This window comes from Grus americana, unplaced genomic scaffold (genome assembly GCF_028858705.1).
Source record: "Grus americana isolate bGruAme1 unplaced genomic scaffold, bGruAme1.mat scaffold_413, whole genome shotgun sequence".
In the NCBI taxonomy this organism is placed as follows: Eukaryota; Metazoa; Chordata; class Aves; order Gruiformes; family Gruidae; genus Grus; species Grus americana.
The window spans coordinates 5790-27308 of NW_026561676.1; the positions used below are offsets into that span (position 1 = coordinate 5790).

The following is a 21519-nucleotide window of genomic DNA, read 5'->3' on the forward strand; positions in this document are numbered from 1 at the left end:
CCGAAACCCCGCCCCCACGCATGCCAAGCCCCGCCCGTCACGCAAACTCCGCCCCTGACGCACGCCAAGCCCCGCCCCTTACGCAGCGCACAGCGCATGCTTGCTCGTTGCTGCCCCCTGGCGACCAAATTTCGGTACTGCAGCGGTAGCGCAGCGCATGCGCAGTGCAGCGCCACGGACCCTTTCCCGAACCGGCTGCCGGCAGCCGGTGTGCAGGGGCTGCTGTGAGTCGAGGGAGGAGCGGTGTCGTCGCCGGGCTGCGGCTGCACGGAGGGAGAAGGTGAGCGGGGCAGCGGGACGGACCGGCGGGTCCCGGGGAAAGCCCCGAGGAGGGCGGTGGCAGCGGTGCCGCTTCCGCGGAGAGGCGGGGGGGCGGCGGGGTCTGTGTCATAGAGGGGAGGGGGGGCTGCCCGGAGCCGTGCGGCGGGTGGGGGGGTGCGCGCCGTGTCGGAACCGGGCAGGGAGACCGTCCGGAGCCGGGCGGCGGGGGCTGCCCGGAGCCGGCGGGCGTCCGCGCCTTTCGGAGGTGGCTGAGGGGAGGTGGGGGCGGGGGGGTGCGGTCCAGCCCGGAGCCGCGCTGCGGAGCTCGGGGCTGCCGTCGCGGCTCGGCAGGGCTTTCGGGTGAGTCGGCTTTCGGGTGAGGGCACGGGACGGTGTCCCCGCAGGGTCAGGAAGCGTGGAAGGCTGCCTCCCGCGGCACGCTGGGAGTTGCAGTCTTGGGGCACGCGGCTGCTGGTCGGCCATATTGGCTCCCCGGAGCACGCTGGGAAGTGTAGTCTTACGGCACTCGGCTGCCACACGGCGCTTGCCAGGGCGTGCCGGGAGGCGTCGTTTTCGCGGACGTGGCTGCCGGACAGCCCGACTTGCTCTCGCAGGAGCGCGAGGTTGGGGTTTTTTTGCCGGTTTCGAGTGGTTTTCTGCAGGCTTCCAGCCGCTCCCGAGCAGCGGTGCGGCCGTGCTATGAGAGCGCGCGCGGTGAGGCGTCGCCCGGTGTCCCGAGACGAGCGCTACTGGTCGGACTCTCCGGAAGCCTGTCCGGCAGCCCCAGGCCGCCCCCGAGCCCTGGCGTGAAGGCGGCAAGCTGGCCCTCCCCTGTGCCACTTTCTTCCTGAACGGGGGTGCTGGCGGCAGCAGCAGCAGCAGTGCGGGGAAAGAGCGGCGTCTCCGGAAGCCCCTGCAGAAGGAGGAGGGTCTCCGGCCAGGGCCGACCTCCGGTAGTAACGGCCACTGCTTTTTCTTTCCCTCTCCCAGGCTGTGCTGAGGACGTGGTTGCCCGTCCCTCCCTTGGGGATGCCGTTGACTGCACCCGCCTCGCCTGTGCCTGGCCTGGCTCGCCTCGTGGCATGGGGGCGAAAAGGGACAGGCGGCGGAGCGCTTACCGGCTGTGGACAGGAGCTGCCCTAAGGGAAGCTGGAATGGCCAGAGAAAGGTGAAGAAGAAGAAGAGATGGAGGCTCTCCGGCCGGCAGCTGCCTCCCGCTGCAGGCAAGAGAGCGCCTGCCTCGCCGGATGAGGAAAGATCCCTCGTTGCGCTCTGCGGCAGGTCAGGCTGCTGACGGGCACCGCAGGGTCGCCACGCGTAACCCAAAGCACGGTGCGGCCGCGTACCGAGGGAGGGAGGGAGGCAGGCTACTCATCTAGGCAGACTCGTCTCCTCGGAGCTATAAGACACCCGTGTATTCTCTTAGGCGGAGGACAGCCGAGCGACCAGAGTGACAGCAAAGGAAAGGCGGAGAGCAGGAGAAAGAAGCGTCTGCGCTGGCAAGCTCTCCCGGCAGCGCCGAGAGCCAGAGCTGCGGTGAGTCCTGGGCCCGCGGGGCCCCATCGCCTCTCCTCTGCGTCGCGGGCCCTCCTCTGCCCCCCTCGCTTTCCCACCCCGCTGTGGGGTTTTTTGGTTTGCTTTCTGCTCCCCGCTATGTTCTTTTTCCATCTCGCTCTGACGGGCTGCCTGTCCCCACCTTTTTTAGGTCCTCGCTCTCTCTGCCCTGTAGCCCGTGGCTATCGTTTCCTTCTCTCTCTCCCCCTGTCTCTCTGTCCGGCCCCCAGCCACTGTTTCTGCATTCCTCCCCCTCGGTCCTGTAGCCCGTCGGTATTTCTGCCGTCTCTGGCTCTCTCTGTGCGGCTCCTCGTTCCTGTTGTTCGAGGTCTTCCTTCTCGGCTCTGTAGCGAGTCGTCGTGAGTCTCTCTCTCTCTTTCTCCGTCCCTCTTGAGCCTCTTCCTTGCCCCTCGTTTTGAAGGCCTGCCTCTCTGTCCCGGCACCCGTCGCTACGGTTCCTTTTCTCCGTCTCATTCCCCGTCCCTGTTTTCCTAAAGTCTCCCCTCTCTGTCTCCTAGCCCGTCAGTACCTTTTTCTTTCCCCGTCGCGGTTTGTCTGGCTCCCTGTCCCTCTTTCTTTCTTCCTTCCTTCCTCCCTGTCTGCCCCGCAGCCCGTCCCTTCGTTCCTTTCTCCTTCCCTCTCTGTCCCTCTCCCGGTCCCCGGCTTTAAACTCTGCTTCTCTGCCCGGTAGCTCGCCACCGTCTTACTTTTCCCCGTCTCTCTCTCTCTGTCCAGCTCCCTCTCTCGAATTTTCAATTCCTCCCTGTCACTACAGAAGCCTGTCGGGACTTTTTCCCCTGCCTGGCTTGCCTCTCCCTGTCTCGCGATTCCTCTCTCTCTGCCCTCTTAGCCGCGACCATTTTTATATTCTCCGTCTCTCTCTCTCGGTCCGCCTCGAGATCCCGATTGTTTTTTAAAGCGACCGAATCGTCGAGGTTGGCAGAGACCTTTAAGATTATCGGGTGGAACTGCGAACCTGGCGCTGGCAAGTCCCCCTCTGCCCCGCAGCCCGTCCCTTCCCTTCCGACGGCCTCTTTCTCCACCTCTCTCTGTCCGGCTCCCAGCTCCTCTTTTCCACTTCCGCCCTCTGTACCCTGTGGCTTTCCCCCTCTTCTTTCTCTCTCTGTCTCTGTTTGAGGAGGAGCAGCTGCCGCCCCAGCGTTCGCACCCCGTTCACAGTGTCGCGTGCACGCTTCTTCTCGGGAGCGCTTCCTCCTCCTCCTTCGGGCTCGACCCGAGGCTTCTGGCAGCAGTCTCCGGGTGTCGGATTTTGTAAAATAATTAACATAACTGAAAGGTGCAGCAGCGGGATCGGCCCGGGCGGGGCGCCTCCAAAGAGAGGGACCCGGAACAAAGAAATCCCGGGGCCGTTACACGCTTGGGTCCCGGACACCCACCCCTCGCGCGCTGTCCGCGCGTCCCTTAGTCCCGCGGTGACTTTTGGTCTGGGGTCTTCTACCGTTGTCTCGGATTCTTCTTCTGTATAGCTGTGGGCGGTGTGTTATTCCACAGGTGCTGCTGTGCTGATGCTCCATACATTCGCAGTAACGGGTAGAGCGGAAGGCTCCGTGGCCAGGGAAGAGCGGCACGGACACATTCCTGCTTGCTCCGTTGCACTGGAATTGCGATGGCTGGGTTCGGCCGCTAAATTGATGGCGCTACCGGAAGAAATTTCAGAAAAGTGAGCACTGTGCTTGTCTTTAATCTTTTAAAGTAATTTTTCTACGGGCGCCCGGTCCGTGGCTTAGATATTTGGTTTGCGGCGAAACAGACCCGGAACGTTGCTCCAAGTAGCGTTCCGATTCGCTGAAATTCCCCGTAGTCAGAGAGCAAGAATCGTGAATGTTGCTTGGCGGTTTGAAATCTCAGGCTTTCTCTGGAAGCTGACCTGTCAGAATGAGCCGAAAGCAGGCCGAATGCCAGTAGGGATGCCGCATAAAAAGTCCTCTTCTTGACAGGAGAAGAGCTTGGCGAAACGTCAGCGCCGTTTCCCATAGGGCCTCGAACGTACCGGTTCAGCAAGCGTGGGCTTTGTGTGATTCCCTCGGGGACAATCGCGAACAAACGTTGTACGGCAGAGAGTATCTTAGCTTACTTTCCATCTCCTGCTCGGTTACTTGCAGAATATTTAATTTGGCGTCGCACGGACCCAGAGGGATGGGTCCCCAACTCATGCTGGTAGGGCAACCCCAGTACCAGCCGGTAAAATCGGAAAAGAGTATGATGTTTTGAAATGTTTGCCTTGCGAGGAGAAGGGCCGTCTCTCATTAGGCAACTGAATTCTGTGACCGATTTCCACACCTCACGCATGTGCGTGCACGCACAGGCACCCCCCACCCCACCCCCCCCCAGTAGGCAGGCTTTGAAGGAGGCAGTCCCTAAGGCAACGCGATCTAAAATGTGGAAATTTTTTTTCTATTTTTAATAGTTTCTTACGGATAGGAGGCTCGTGTGAGCGTTTAGCCTGTCCCGTCCTTAATTCTGAACCCACTGGCTGGTGCAGAAGAACGGTCGTGTGACAAAAACAGCATGAAATTTGTCCCTGTGCTGGATGCGTCCCGTGGTAAGGGAGTACATCTGTTATTCCGGCGTGAAAGATGTTTGATGAGCGTACCGCATCGTCAGAGCTGCTCTTGGTCTGCCTGCAAGCCGTGGGTTATGATTTAGAAATACGTTCGCCTACCGTTCCTTAACTGTGTGGTTTTGTTTTTATTTTTTCAAAGAAAGGGTGGCTTTTTCATCGATCTCTTTGTGAGAGTATCAAATCAGGTGGCGGTAAATACGTAGAAGCAACTAGGCGTACTACGGCGTGTACCGGACAGTGTTGGCGTGCCGCTCTGCTAGCAGCGGAGAGCCAGATGAGGATGCCCGTGGTAAGTACTCGTTCTGCCTCCAGCTGAACGGAAAGATTCTCATGTTGAGGGTTCTTGGGCTTGTCTGTGTGATTAGCATTACTTTTTTTTTTTTTTTTAATATGAAACAGGGTCAGATAATTGTTGATGAGTGGGACTTTGCGTACTCCTTTAGGTAGCTTTTCATACTGAAGCTTAGATCAGTTACAAAACTTAATCTTTGTGCAGTTTACGCGTTTTGTAGCATCTGTGGCAGAAACAACTACAAAGACATTTATCCTGTAGGTAAGCTGAAAATAAAAATGCGGTTTCTCACCTGATTTTTCTTTTGGAGGAACGCTCGCCCCCAGCGGCTGGTTTTTTTTGCTAGTGTTGTCAGGGGGAAGGAACGGTGGCGCTTGCCTGGTTTCTTCCCCTAGCCAGGGACCTGAAACTTTGTTTTCCTCAGGTGTTTCACTAGAAGTTTACAAGTGTCGGTGGTCAACAGTGGCAGAGAATTGGGTGGCATTTTCAATTTCAAAGGGAAGGAACATGTTGATGTTAATTCTGTTACCAAAAGTGAAGTACCAGCTGCTTCCTCTTTCTAGATCTTCTCTCCTTTCGCCGTCCTCCCCGAGGGGTAACGTGGCCACGCTGTATACCTTTTCTGTTCTGGTACCGTTCGTTTGATACGCAGGAGCGCTGTGAAATAAATAGAAGGGCTACGGACAGACATCTGCCATCATTGCGGCTGCCTTAAATCGTCTATTTGTCCCTTTAGCCCGTCATTTCCTTTCCACTCAGTTGAGTTACGTGCAGCGTTAGGTTCCAGTCGAGAGCGGTGCCGCCGAACAACGGTCTTGGAGCGTGTGTGGAGGAGGGCGACCGAGATGGCGAGATGTCTCCGAGGCAAGACTTAGGGGGAGCGGCTGAGGTCACTTGGTTTGTTCAGCTTGGAGAAGGGAAGGCTGAGGGGTGACCTCATCGCAGTCTACACCTTCCTCGAGGGCGACGGCGGAGGGGGAGGCGCTGACCTCCGCTCTCTCCGGTGACCGGCACTAGGACCCAAGGAAACGGGTCGAAGCTGCGTCAGGGAAAGTTCAGACCGGATGTTGGGAAAAGGCTTTTCACTGAGAGGGCGGTCAGTGACGGAACAGGCTCCCCAGGGAAGCGGTCGTAGCCACCGAGCCTGTCAGGAGTTCAAGGAGCATCTGAACAATGCTCTTAGTCGCACGGTTTAGTTTTAGGTAGTCCCGCGTGGAGCGGGGGCTTGGTCTCGGTGATCCGTATGGGTCCCTTCCAACTTGAGATACTCTATGATTCTGTGAAATTTTCTGGGTTAGAAACGACCTTATTGTAATAGAGAATTCGCTGAACGTGGCTTTGTGCAAGGACTGTCATCTTAGAATATCTTTTTTTTTTTTCTTCCCCCCCACAGATATGAGAAAAGCTCTGTCCAGAGACATGGAGACGAAATCAGTTGTACCTCATCCTGTGACACCGGAAGACATTGAGTAACTGTAAGCTGTGATGCTCAGTGAAATTACTAAGAGCGTTAAGTTTCCCGTGCCTTTGCTTTCACTCTCCCATTCTCTTGTCTTGTGGCACGTCACATTTTTTGAGGCCATGGAAGCGACATTGGGAGCGATGGGTTGTCAGAACCAGGTCCTCCTGCCTGTCGCTGGTTTTGCTTACCTTCGCCGTCTCTGTGTACCAGTCTGCATCTCTCTCTCTGTTCCTCAATCCCTGTCCTCTCTTCTCTGTTCTACTTTGTTTCACTGCGTATGTCCCGGTCCCTGTCCCACCTTTATCCTTCCTTCCTTCTTCCTTGCCTTTTTCTTTGTCCTTTTGTCCTGGTCCTCGACCCTGTTTCTCGCTCCATCTGACCGTCCTTTTCCTGGCACCTTTGTGTCTCTGCTCCTTGCCCCTGTCTTTCTCTCCCCTCTGCCCAGTCCTCGTCTCCCTCTTTTGTCTCTCTGTCCCTCTGTCCTCCTTCTGCCTCTGCCCCTCTGTCCTGCTCCCTGCCCCTCTTTTTCTCACTCTGCCCCAGCGTCCCTCTTTTCCTCTGTTGCTCTCTCCTTTTATCTCTCCTTCTCCCTGCTCCCCAGCCCGGTTCTCTCACGCTCCCGCTTCCTTTTTTTATTCTCTGTTGCTCTGTCCTGCTCCCCATGCCGCTGTCCCTCGCCGTACCTCTCGGTCCAGCTCCCTGCCCTTATTCTCTTTTCCTCCCTCGCCGTGGCGCTGCCCGCCCAGGGTCGTTTCTGCCTCTCTGTCCCGCTCCCCGTCCTTGTTTGTCGGTCGCCGTCCTGCTGCCTCTCTTCCTGCCGCTTCTTCCTCCCTCTCTGTCAGGCTCCCTGTCCCCGTCCTTCACTCACCGTCCCTTTCCTTGCCTCGTGCTTTCTCACTCGCCGCTGCCCCCATCCAGCTGGCTGCCCCTTTTCTCCTCTCTTCTAGCGTCCTGCAGCTGGCTCCTCGGTTTTGGCGGCAGCCTGCACATAGCAGCCCAGCTCTCCAGCAGCCTGACGGACCGACCGTGTGTCTGTTCCACGCCGGACTGGCGAGCGTGGCTCTGGATAGGACAGCCGAGGTGCCCCAGGGCCGGGCCCCGAGCCCCGGTGCGGAGTCTCTCCCGGGACCGGCTCTGTGTGTGACTGAATATGCTTGTGGTCTCTTTTGCCATGCCGGCTGCATTGGGGCTTCCTTTGTGGGGGGCGAGGGGCTGTGATGGAGGGCAGGGGAGGAGGTGTGGTGGGGTCAGGCGATGGCCCCCTGTTCATGCGGGGCTCCAGCTGTGGGTTGGGGCTGGAGGAGCCCCAGGTGCAGGCAGTGAGGCTGCTGGTGCCCCAGGTGCGGGCAGTGAGGCTGATGGCCACAGCCCCTCCCTATAAGGGGCTGCTGGTGTGCAGTGGCTGCTGTGAGCCAAGGGAGGAGTGGAGGTGTTGCTGGGCTGTGGCTGCACAGAGGGAGAATGTGAGTGGGGCAGCAGGGGGTGCCTCTGAGGAGGGGGGTGGGGGTGGGTGGCAGGGTCCGTGTCAGAGGCATGGAACGGGAGGGGGGCTGCCTGGAGCCGTGTGGTGGGTGGGGGGGGTCTGCGCCGTGTCACAGCCGGGCAGCGAGGGCTGCCTGGAGACAGCGGGCGTCTGTGCTGTGTCAGAGCTTGCGGGGGGGGGGTGCTGGTGGTCCAGCCCGGAGCCACGCTGCAGAGCTCGGTGCTGCTATCACGGCTCCGCAGGGTCAGGAAGCATGGAAGGCTGCCTCCTGCGGCACGCTGGGAGCTGTAGTCTTACAGCACTCAGCTGACATGTGGTGTTTGCCAGTGCATGCCGGCAGGTGTTGTTTCCCCTTTTGGAAAAGGCACTATCTGCCTCTCACCTCAACAAAAATGCTCTAGCTCTGGTTAGCCCACACAGCTGCTCCCAGCTGCAGCACCTCCTCTGTAGCCTGTCCCATAGCCACAGACTGCTGCCTGACCCTGTCTTCACATTAGCACGCTGGCCCTCAAAGATAATTTATTGCACCATAAATGCTGGTGTCATTAGCATCAGTTTGGAGAAAGTGGCATCTCCAAAAGCTCCTGCAGAAGAAGGGGTTGCTGCTTCAGGAGAGCTACAGTCATCACTGTGGATGAGAGTTGCTGGTTGTTTCCCTCTCCCAGAGGCAGCGGTGAGGGCTCAGTTGTTGGTTCCTCTCTGGGGATGTTGTTTGCTGCATCTGCCTCAGGTTTGTGTGGGTTGCCTTTGGCCTCCTTCTCCTAGAGGCCCAAGCAAAAAAGGATAGCTGGACACTTACTGGCCACAGAGAGGAGCTGCTGTGGCCCAAGCCAGAGGCCAGAAAAAGGCAATGCAGCTGAAGAATAAAATAAAGGGGATCCAGCTGGCAGCTTCCTCTAGCTGCAGGCAGGAGACCGTCTCTCCGGGTTAAGAAGAACACCTCTTAGCATAGTCCTCAGCAGATCCGATCTCTAACGTGCGCCACAGGGTTTGTATGCGTCACTAAAAGCACAGTACAGCCACCTAGCGTGTGCGAGGTTATGTATCTGGAAAGCCTTATATTGTAAAAGCTGTAGAGAGCAATCTATTCTTTTAGGCGCATGACAGTCAAGCAACCGGAGCTTCAGAGGAAGGGAGGAGGAAGGGTAAGAGAGATGAGTCCAAACCATCAGATTCTCTCAGCAGCTCCGAAAGACCCTTAGAACTGCAGCACCCCTCTTCTGTGTCACGTCACGTCCCTCCCTGTTGAGAAATTCTTTTACCAAACAACGATTAGCTTTGAATTTAACAAGGCCTACGAGCGATTAACATGTACGGAGAAGAGCTCCTAACCTTGAGAACAGAAACATCCCAGCAGGATTGCCCAAACAGGCTTGATAAGGAAGAACAGCTTGGCCGGACAACAGAGTTGGGGAACATGGAAGGAGAAGAAACTGTTCTCAAGACTTGTGACCATAAAAGGGAAAAAAGAGCAGGGGGCTAACTCCCCAAACGACCACCGAGGACCACCTGAGACCCCCATGCAGCATAGTTTTGCAATGCCAGCATTATGTAAATATGGCAGAGATTTCTCAGAAAATGTATGAATACTCACATCTTAAGGTATATAAAGGATGAGCTTTTGGTTTAGGGTATGCACGATAGGCAGAACTATCCCCCGTGCATCTGGTGCCGAATAAAGCAATGCCCGCTTTCTAATGCTAAAATGGGGTATCGGAGAGTTTATTATCCCCTATTTGGTGACAGTTTCTGGCGACACAGATGGGACCCTGTCTCTGAGACTTCTCGGACCATCGGACCTCCAGCACCCACCGAGTATTTTTTGGGGAGATCGCTGATCCTCTGATGCGTGGAGGTCCAGCACACGGCCCCTGGGAGCGGTAAGGTATTGCTTTTCTTTATACATAAGGGTGGAAAAATCCTTGCACAATTGGGTTATGGATATTCCAGTAAAGGGTTTAGTAGACATTAATATGGGGATGCTTGGAATACACTAATATGGTTAAAGGGAAAATTGGTCGGGGTATACGTCGCATGTATTCTCCCAGAGGTTAATTATGGGATCGGGACAATCCCGAGAGGGCAGGATTGGAAAGAATACTCCTTTGGGTTGTGTTCTGAGAAACTGGAGTAAATTGGGGGGACACCCCCTGACACAGAAAAAGCTTGTCGCACATTGTCAATGCGGGTGGGCGAGGTATAAATTAGTGGAGAAGAATGGCATAGAGATGGCAGCGTAACGTATAATACTATGCTTCAATTAATGTTATTTTGCAGAAGGGGGGGAAATGGGATGAAGTTCCCTATGTTGATCTATTCTTTGCTTTACGAGATCATCTTGAACGGAGCAGGGAATGTAAACTAATACAGAGAGATGCTTTGGTTCTGACCTTGGGAAAAGATAATCAGAAACTCTCTCAGCATCGTCGTTCGGCGCGTAGTATCGGTAAATGGCGCGTCAAATACGGAGGACCAGGCGAGGAGGAAGCGGGAACGTTGGTTGCGCCCCCGGGAGAGGATAGAAGGAATGAAAGGGAGGAGGAGGAAGTTTCTGATGAAGGGGAATCTTTTGCTGGCAGCGAGGAATTCAGTCCTATTGCAGGGAGAACAAGGGGAGGATTGGGAGGTCAAGTTGCACAAGCTCTGCCGTGACAGGCGGTAGGGGCAGAGGGACCAGTGACCGTTAAAGTACCTTTCTCAGTGACTGATTTATGCTCGTGGAAAAAGTTGGCAGTTATCTATAAGGAAGATCCTAATAAAGTGATAGAGATGATAATCAGGACTCAGGATCCAGACTGGAATGATTTGCAGGTCATCTTAGATAATCTGCTAACAGCGGATGAGCGAACTCTGGTACTTGCAAAGGCAAAGGAAGAAGCAGAAAGAATATGTGCACAAGCAGGAGAACAAGGCACTGTTAATGATTGTCTTCCACCAGCTGATCCCCACTGGGATCCTAATAACCTGGTTCATTGAGATTTGTTGACCAGATACCAGAGGTTAATCATGTTTGGAGCTCGGCATGCCATACCTGAGGCCAAAAATCTGTCTAAGATATATCAGATAGTCCAGGGTTGGAATGAATCCCCATCAGAATATTATGAGAGATTGGTTTCTACTGCCAGAAAATATACCGATTTGGATCCTTAAAAGGAGGGAGATGCCTTGCAGTTAGCATTTATCTTTGTGGGACAGGCAGCTCCGGATATTTGAAGAAAGTTACAAACACTAGAGGGAGAGGATTCGAGGAATTGGAGCAAGTTGTTGGAAAGGGCGTGGAAAGCGTATAATAACAGAGAAGCGGTTAAAGAGAATCAGGAAAGGAAAATAGTTGCTGCACTGACGAATGCTGGGAGAGGAGCTCGCAGAGGAAGAGGAGAAAGGGGAGGAGGAGTATCTGCTCGGTCAGGTCCAAATCAGCGTGCAATTTGCAGACAGGAGGGGCACTGGAAAAGAGAACGGCCCCGAGGGGAGAGGTGGAGAGTCCAGACTAAGACCAGAACAGGTTCAAATAGCCACCAGGCTTCTTATCCTAGATGGAGGTACTGATCAATGATGGGGACCGGGGTAAGTATCAAAAGAAGCCCCAACAGAACCCCTGGTCACAAGAATGTTGGGGAACGAGGAAGTAGATTTTCTGGTACATACTGTTGTAGCCTACTCAGTAATTAATACTTGTCAAGGGAAACTAAGCCAAGAGAATGTGGTGGTTGTTGGTGCTACAGGGAAAAAGGAAAGGAGACCGTTCTTTCAACTGCTAGATTTTAATATTGGGAAACAGCGAGTAACCCATCAGTTTTTATATATGCTAGAGTGCCCCGTTCCCTCACTGGGAAGAGACCTCCTCACCAAAGTCAGAGCACAAATAACTTTCAAAAGAGGAAGGATATGTGTAAACAAACAAAAAAACCACAAAACCAAAAAACCTGCATCTAAATCTTTAGATGCTCAAGTTTATGTGTTACAGGACCCAGTTCAAACGGAACCGGAAATCCCGCAGGAAATAGAGACCGCAGTAATCCCATCGGAACTCCGGGAAGGTCACGAGCTGCAGAACCAGTAAAGTTTCAGTTAAAGCCGGGAGCTGAACCGGTCAGGCAGAAACAACACCCTTTGCGGTTAGAGGCTAGAGTAGGACTACAGATGTTAATAAATAATTTTAAAACATTTGGGCTGTAGGTTGAACGCCCGTCAGCATTTAACACTCCCATCGTGCCGGTAAAGAAACCTCATTCAAATGAGTACCGTTTGGTACGAGACCCGAGAGCCATCAATCGAATTGTAGAAGATATCCACCCAGCGGTGGCTAACCCATATACAGTACTTAGAACAATGAAAGAAACGGACACATAGTTTACAATTCTAGACTTAAAGGATGCTGTCTTTTGCATACCCTTGGACAAAGGGATTCAGGAGCTGTTTGTCTTCGAATGGGAAAGCCCCACGACAGGGCGAAAAATTCAATTGGCTCGGACAGTTCTTCCCCAGGGGTTTAAAAATAGCCCCGCTCTGTTTGGGAATCAATTAGCCAAAGAGTTAGAAGAACGGAAGCAACATAACGAGGAGTCTATTGCAATACATGGATGATGTGTTAACTGTGGCCGAGTCACCTGATAAGCGTATGGGAATCACTACAAGCCTTTTAAATTTCTTGGGACGAGCAGGGTATCCAGTGTCTAAAAGGAAGGCTCAACTAGTAAACCAACAAGTATTATATTTAGGGTTCACTATTTCCCAAGGATTGCGGAGCCCGGGGACAGAGAGGAAAGAAGCTAAGTGTCAAATAACAGAACCGACTTCGAAAAGGGAACCGCGGGCTTTTCTGGGAACGGCGGGGTGGTGCACATCATGGATAACAGACTATGGATTAATAGTACAACCGCTTTACAAGGCATTGAAAGAAGACATTTCAGTCTGGACCCCGCAGTGTCGTCGAGCCTTTGAGTCGCCTAAAAGAACCTTAATGTTGGCCCCACCTCGAGGATCACCAAATCTGACTAAACCTTTTGAATTGTACGTTCACGAAAGGTTTCACCTGGCTCAGGGAGTCCTCGCCCAACGCTCGGGATCCCGGAAGAGACCGGCGCGATACTTTTCCAAACAGCCGGACAACGTGAGTAAAGGCTGGCCGTCCCGCCTCCGGGCCGTAGCGGCGACGGTATCGCCGATTCGAGAGGCCCAGAAGCTCGCTACGGGGCAACGGATGACCGTGTACGTGCCCCGTGCGGTGACAGCAGTACCGGAGCAAAAAGGAAATCGCCGGTTATTGCCAAACAGAGTGATGAAATATCAAGCCATCTTATTGGAGATGGATGATGTGAACTGAAAGGTAACATCTACGATTAATCCTGCATTATTTCTATCCACCTCTTTGGAAGATAGCGGGGAAATAAAACGCAACCGTTTGCAAACAGTCGAACGGGTCTATGCTAGCCGAGAGGACCCGAAGGATACCCCACTCGAACACCCCGATTGGGAATTATATACAGATGGAAGCAGTTATATGGAAAAAGGAAGACGGTCGGCAGCTTACGCGGTGGTTTTACAGGAAAAGGCGATTGAAGCAAAGGCTCTTCCACCTAACGCCTCAGCACGGAAGGTGGAATTAGCGGCACTTGAAAGGGCATTAACGCGCTCTCAAGGAAAGCGAGTAAATATTCGGACAGGCTCCAAGTATGCCTTTGGAGTGGCACACGCTCACGGACCTATCTGGAACGAGAGAGGTCTATTGTCAGCTGAAGGGTCCCCCATTAAACGTGGAGAAACTACCGTAAAGCTCTCGAAGAGCGTCCAATTACCGGCAGAGGTCGCAACGATGCACCGTAAGGCTCATCAATTTGAAAATACCAAAATCAATGTGGGAAACAGGTTGGCGGATCAGGCAGCCAAGGAGGGCATCTTTTTGATTGTCCCTAATAAACACAGTAACCTTCCCAAGCATAGGCCGCGATATCGGGAACAAGACGACCAATCGGCTAAAGCTCTAAATGCTAGTAAAAATCCAGAAGGACGGTGAATTACGCCCGAAAATCAACTTATAGTAACCCAACCTATAACGAGGGAAATTGCAAAGGAGAAACATCAATCTATGCACTGGGGAATTGAGGCCACGATAAATGATTCGAAGGGACAGATTTTGACCGTTAGAATGACCAGAATTATAAAAAGTATAGTAAAGAAATGTGAAATTTGTCTAAAGAACAATCCTCAGAATTTTAGATGGCCACCTACGGGAGTTGTTAGAAAAGGGAATAGTCCGGGTCATTACCGGCAAATAGATTTTTCTGAATTGCCCCATCAAAACCGTTACCGATATTTATCAGTGCTAGCGGACATCTTTTCTGGATGGCCAGAGGCTTTTCCCTGTCGCACCAACGAGGCTAGAGAAGCGGTAAAGGTATTAATGAAAGAAGTAATTCCCAGATTTCGAGTACCAGTAGGAATGCCCTCTGATAGGGGTCCCCACTTTGTGGCTGAAATCCTTCAAAATTTGGCTCGTATATCGGGAATACAGCGGGACCCGCACGCTCCGTGGAGGCCGCAATCTAGCGGAAAGGTAGAAAGAACGAATCGGAGTTTGAAGAGACAGATAAGCAAGATCCATCAAGAAACTAACCTCAAATGGCCCCAGGCCCTTCCACTAGCTTTGCTGAGAATTAGAATTAGACCCTCTTCTAAAGACCAACTTGGTCCATACGAGATACCGTACAGAAAACCTTATCGAGCGGTAAACTAGCCCGGAGCTTTGCAGGTCAAAGGAAATCAAGATTTAAAAGAATGTGTAATGAGAATGGGAAAGATCCTTTCCTCGTTACATAGACACGTGGTTCTTTCTTCGCCTCTGGGCTTGGATACACACGTTCATCCTCGCTAGCCTGGAGATTGGGTCTATATGAAGGTCCGGAATGAGGAACCCCTTCAGCAAAGATGGAAAGGACCTTATTAAGTGATACTAAGTACTTTTACCACTGTTAAGGTTGCAGGGAAGGAGTCTTAGATTCACTACGCTCGAGCGGAGCTGGCCTCTGCTCCTCCTGACCTACCGTGGACCGGTGAGAATCCATTGTGCGACTCAGGTTAACCAAAGTTTATTTGTGAACTTTGAAGAAACCGGGGACCACTCCGTGAATTGCCCCTGGTCGAACGGAGGGGCTTATTTTAAGTATCCCTGCGATCAAGCTTTTCTAAGTATTGGGTTGTTACTTACGATAGGGTTTTGTGTATTTTGTAAATATGTTCTGTGCAAGTATCAGCTGTTCAATCCTACAATTAATACTAATAAGTGGCTTAAATTGGAGGATGGGGCTGGCCCTGGAAGCTAATTTGATTTTTAAAACCGATACAAGGCTTTGGAAAAACTCGGAACCTGTCTAGCATTACCGCCTGTCTGCCCATGCCTAAATCTAGTAAAAAATCCAGTAGAATGGGGCGCGTTAGCTAATTCGAATCACACCGAACCGCTACGAGTGAGTTTGAGGGTCGTTAAGGAGAGAACGACTGGACAACCATGCACGTCCTGGCCAGATCCTCAAACAGCTAAGTGGCGTTATATAACTCCTGCGTCCCGGTGCTTTCGGCGGGCGGAGTTCCTAGTGAAGACGGAGGATTAGACAATTATCAGAATATGATATTACAGCCAGGTTTGGCCAAATTGTCTGACAATTGGAACTGCGCCCAAAGGTTTAACCATTCAAATTTCGGAATAATCCAAAACATTTCTGGGGCGCAGGAGGCGTCGTCCATCGGGCGCACGTGCAGAAACCTCACCTCGTTTGGAGCAGGAATATAGATGGGAAGGACTGACCGTCGGCAGTTTGCTATCCCCTCACCGGGATATACGGTACGGGTTTTAAGTGACAGAACCCGGACCAATAGATTGCCCATAGATCTTCCTAATCACGAAATTACCTTAGGGGCCCTCACGTTACGTCCTTTGCGGAGGAAAAATCTAACCCCAAGCTTTTGGGGAAAGACAAAGAGGGAAGCGGGCGAATGGCAGCCGCCTTCAAGAAGGGTGGGGATTCCAGGCATTCTTTGCTCCAGGAATTACGGCTTTCGAAAAGAGAGAGTCGTTGACGAATTTAAGGTGGCAAATGGCAAGCATAGCTAATTCCACTGGTACAGGATTTTCAGAAGTAAATGAACATATTCAAGCCAACAGTCAAACATTACTACAAAAGTAGATTAGCATTAGATTTGCTTTTGGCTAAAGAGGCGCGTGCCTTCAATGCAGACAAAAACCCGACGAACACCCCAGTGATTATCGGATAAGATTGAAAACTACCCTGTTGAAATATGGGGGAAGGACTAGAGAAAATTTTCAAGAACCATTGGCTATTAGCGTATTTGTGGAGCGGTGTTCTCCCGATATAAATAAGTATTTTAAAAAGCACATGCGTGGGTGGCAAGGGGAAACCCTGACTAAAATACTGAGTATTGCTGCGTTTGTTTTTGATGGTAGAGATGAAGAAAAACGAGAGAGAGAAGGAGAGAAATAAACAGGAAAGGATGCAAGAGCAACAGGAAAGAGAGAGAGAAATTAGCTTGCTGGCTGCAGCAATTACACAGAATTATCAATCAAGAGGAAGGGGCAGGGGAATTTGAAGGGGAACTCCAAGAGGAAGGGGCCATGGGGGAAGGGCTCCCGTTCTTTCTTCCCTTAACCAATCTAATCCTAATACTTTAGAGTGTTTTTGTTGCGGGAATATAGGGCATATCCAGCGGGAGCGCTCACTCTGCCCAGTAAGCGCTGCACGAGGATCAAATCCACCGTATCCACCGCGCCCTCGCTCGCAATAGAAAATTAACGAGCCGAACTCCACGCTCGCCGAAGGATCGCGAGAACGTCAAATGAAGGAGCGAAGGTAAATGAGTACGGACAAATTACTGCAAAAGTAAACGGACTTTTTGTTGAATTTTTAGTAGACGCAGGAGCAACTTTGTCCCTTTTGAATTATGCACTCCCACAAACATTGATTTCTAAAGAGAAGTACTTATAAGAGGGGTCGCTGGACAAGAAATAAAATACATTTCAACCCCACTTCCAATTATCATCGCAGAAAAAAGCGGTACGGGGAAGATTTGCGCTATCTCCAAATTCATCTGTGTCTTTGCTAGGACGTGATCTTTTGCAGGAATTTGCTATTCAAATGCTCCTTGCTCTGGCCGGAATCAAATTAATAATCACGGGATCAGAAATTGTGCAAGTTCCACAAGAAGAAGAATTGGCTTTCAAAATTCCAAAAGGACTTGAAGCAGTTCTCCAGCAACTATGGAGCAGCTCTGGTGATGATATAGGATTATCGTTATCCGCAGAACCGGTAATAATTAAAACAAAAGGAGGGTCACCTCCATCAATTAAACGGTACCCGATTGCAGATGAGGCTATTCCAAGTACTCAAAAACAGATTGCAGTCTTCTTAGAGAGAGGAATACTCAAGGAATGCCGAAGTCCATATAATACTCCAATCTTGCTAGTAAGTAAATGTCGATTAGATAAGGATGGGGATCCAGAATATAGATTTGTTCAAGATCTCCGTGCAGTAAATGAGCATGTAATTTCCCCACACCCTGTTGTCCCTGACCCGAGTTTAATTCTTACCCAAATACCTGTATGGGCACAATATTTTACCCTTTTGGATTTAACAGGAGCATTTTTCAGTATACCCATTGCTGAAGAAAGTCAATCGATTTGTGCCTTTACTCGGCAAGGGAAACAGTTGACTCAGACACTTGCCACAAGGGTTCACTAATTCACCAACCATCTTTTCTCAAGTTCTCAGAAACGATCCAAGAGACTTAAAATTTTCTGGTGGTTCTGTTTTGATTCAATACGTTGGTGATCTGTACGTCTGAAGATCGTACGCAGGATACTGAATATCTGTGCATCCAACTTGCAAAAAAGGGTCACCGTGCATCTCTATCTAGACCGCAGCTCTGTCAACAACCGGTAAACTATCTGGGGTTTATTCTTAAACCAGAGATGAGAGAAGTAGATCCGGAACAGGTAAGAGCTATACAAGAAATTCCCAGACCAGTAACAAAGAAACAATTAAGGGGATTTTCAGGACAAGCAGGATTTTGTAGGCCACGGATTCCTGGATTCAGCAAAATAGCAAAACCTCTTAACGAGGCAACGAAACATGAGGAAGCGGATCCAATAGCTCAGGGTCCTGAACGAGAAAAAGCTTTTCGTCCATTAAAGGGAGCATTAATGCAAGCTCCAGCTTTGGGACTTCCAGACTATTCTAAACCCTTTAAACTTTATTGCACAGAAAACAAAGGAACAGCAGATGGAGTTTTAGTTCAAACTTTAGGGCCACATGAAAGACCTATAGCCTATTATTCTTGCACATTAGATTCAGCAGCAAGAGGAACTCCGTTTTGCGTAAGAGCTGTGGCTACCGCTGCCGAGTTAGTAGAAAAAAAGCCGGAAAGTAGTCTCGGGACATCCCCTAGCAGGCTGCGCGCCACACGAAGTTGAAATATTTCTGAAACGATATGCCAAGAAAGCACTTTCTCCACAAAGAGCACATAAATATGAACTACTACTTTTGCTTGCTGACAATTTAAGATTGGAAAGATGTAATATCTTGAATCATGCCACCTTAACGCCACCGCCCACAGGCGGAGAAAAGGATGAACGTGACCGCAAACAGATAATCAAAATGACGAGCAAACCGCGAGACGACTTACGAGATCAACCTTTGGATAACCCAGATATGAACTTATCTACTGACAGCTCCTCCTATTATGAAGAAGGATGGAAATGTATTGGGTTTGCTGTTACCACGGAAAGTAAGGTATCATTAGCAGGACCTTTGCCTCCCACTCTAGGCACTCAAGGCGCAGAGATCGTCGCCCTCACGAAAGCCGCAAAATATGCGATCGGAACACAGGTTAATTTGTATACTGACTCTAAGTATGCGTTTGGAGCTTGTCACGCTACAGGAATGCTGTGGAAAGAAAGGGGGTTTCTCACGTCAGCAGGTAAAAGGATCGCCCACGGACAGCAGATTAATGAATTTTTGGAGGCGATCCAATTGCCATCCGAACTAGCAGCGATATATATTAAAGCACACACCAACCAAGAGAATCAATTGGCAAAAGGGAACGAGCTCGCGGACCAGGCCGCAAAAGCGGCAGCCCGACGAGTCATCTTTGCAATGACGCTGACCCACCAAGGAGAACTTGACCTGGAATTGCCAGACATGCAGAAACTGTACGAGGAACTTCCCGAGGAAGAAAGATGGCTCTGGGAGAAGCTGGGAGCCGAACAGCAGAACGGAAAGCGGATTCTAGGGGGTAAACCATTACTCCCAAAAAGGTATTTAATACCGATCGTGCGACGGCACCATGAGAAAACCCACGGTGGACCTGAAAATATAGCTTTGGGAGTACAGAGATTGCGGCCAGCACCGGGGATTTACACTCCTATTAAAAGAGTTTGCGAAGGGCGTCGACCATGCAAAGAGCGTGCCTCTCTGAAATTTAAGGCACCAGCAGGAAAGCGACCTCCAGTGTGTTGGGCCTAAACCACGACATCCAGCAACACATCCTTTTCAAAAACTACAAATTGACTACGCGGCGATGTCTAGGGCTATGGGATATGCTTATTTACTTGTGATTATCGATCAGCTTTCGGGCTGGGCGGAGGCTTTCACAACTCAAAAGAACGACTCAAAAGCAGTGGTTAAAGCTCTGTTGAAAGAGATAATACCTAGGTACGGAGTTCCTGAAATAATTGACTCTGACAGAGGAGCACATTTCTCTGCCGCAATTTCAGCGCCACTTTTATCGTTCATTACATATCAAGATGCAATCGCCCACAACGATCGGGGCAAGTAGAAAGGATGAACAGGACGATCAAAGACACATTAGTTAAAACCTGTAAACAAACTGTCTTGAAGTAACCAGAAGTGTTAAAATTAGTACTTTGGGACATCAGAAACACACCGAGGCAACCAGCGGGTGTATCTCCAGTAGAAGTTTTATTTGGGAGAATTTTAGCAGTACCTGGAACTTATATTCCAGCCAAAACGAGCCTTTTGGATGGAGATGAACAGGTAACTCAATATTTGTTTTATTTGCAAAATTCTTTTATGCAATTACAAAATCATGCTTATTGGTATCGAGGGATAACACCTGAAATTCAGGTACACAATATTTAACCAGGGGATAAAGGGTATATACAGAATTTTAAACGGAAAAAAATAGATTTGAGCCCAAATGGGAAGGATCTGACGTGGTGTTATTAACCTCCTTTTATGCCATAAAGGTACAAGGAAAAGAGCCGCGAATCCATCGCTCGTGCACGTAAAGATTCTGCGACAGAACGAAAATAACGCTCTGCCGTATTTGCTGATTTGTTTTCTCTCAAGTAAGACCGATACCTTGCGGACAAAGTTCATCCCACAATACACAGACGTACTTACAAACGGAACCATAATACAATATAGAAATACTAGTCTCTGGGAGCAAACCATTTGTAAAGTTTGGGGAGCTAAGAATGCCAAAGGGGAAAATATTGTAGTAGATAGGGATACTGAGATTGTACGGAATCCTTTTTTTAATCCCGATGTTTTTCTAGAATTTTGTGTTAGATTTGTGATGTAAGATCTTGAGAGTGGAAAGGAACCATTAAGAAATTATACATGGAATACGTAGCCATATCACGCATATACATATGAGCCGCAAACAGGAACGGGAACCTGGTGCGTCAACCATTGTTTATGGGTAACAGAGGGTAAACGCCACGATTGGTGTCATATCAATTTGAATCTGACAAGTCCGTGTTTTTTTTTGTAATGTATTACATTATCAAAGATGGGTTTGGGAATTTTCCAGTAGCACACAATTACGATTTTCCGCGGGGTTTTCAAGCCGGCATTTCTAATACTGACAAAATAACGACCAAATGTAGATTAAGTAAATGAAGTTTAGTTGGAAACGAAGAGGAAACTTTTTGGTTAAATAACACTCACGTTTCTTTAATAAAGTCCTTTGCGAAGAATCTGAATTTTACCGAACGTTGGCTTTGTGCATCTTTACCGAAATCCGTAGATCGTGGATTTGAATTAATTGGTATTCCAATTCCAAAGGATTCAGTTTGGGAAAAGTTTTGGAGAAATACCTCTATAACGACTATATATGAAGAGCAAATATTAACCATCAAAATTCCTCCTTTAGACAAATATCATAACATCCTCTGCGTAGAGAGACGTTACCCCCCAGCGAGTCGGACTCGGCAGTTTTGTCTTAACCACGCTTTTGCGGGAAATCGAACTAAATGTAACACAACTAATCTTATTAAATCTCGCTCGAGCCGGGCCCGGAGGGGACCAAAGGCATCAGGAGTATTTCGGTCGTGTAGCGACAAAGCTTATAAAGTACTTCCACTGCGTCGGGGAGGAATTTGCACTCTACGATCGGTAACTGCGGATTTACAAATTCTCCCTAAAACTGTAGAAGTTCCAATCTGGCATCGCACCTTTTAACTCGCGTTAACAGGACCAATACCCCATTAATAGAAAAGCCCTCGGGATTTCATTCTTTTCTCCGATGGTTCGTACCATCTTTAGGGGTGACTGAACTGGAAAAAGCGATTTTAAACGTATCAGGAGAAATGGAAAAACTGGCAAACTATACCGCTCGTGGGTTAACAACCTTGCAAATTGAAATCGCAGAACTCTCAAAAATTACCCTCCAAAATCTTACGGCCTTAGATACGACGTTAGCGTCGCACGGTGGAGTTCGCACAACGCTAAATCCAAGTTGTCGCACGCGTATAGATCATTCAGGGGAATTATTGACTGACGTACATAAAATCTGGGAAATTAGTTCTCAAATGCAACAAGTACCAAAAGATGATACATCTCGGGGTT

The 21519-nt window shown here is 50.2% G+C and overlaps 1 long non-coding RNA gene across 1 annotated transcript; it reads left to right on the forward strand.

Annotated features, from left to right (window-relative positions):
- Window positions 1-1686: 1686 nt before the first annotated feature.
- LOC129200684 (uncharacterized) lies at window positions 1687-5100 on the forward strand. The gene is made up of 4 exons (XR_008575065.1): window positions 1687-1797; window positions 3328-3496; window positions 4244-4378; window positions 4539-5100. It is a non-coding gene; the product is annotated as an uncharacterized LOC129200684 (long non-coding RNA).
- Window positions 5101-21519: the final 16419 nt, after the last annotated feature.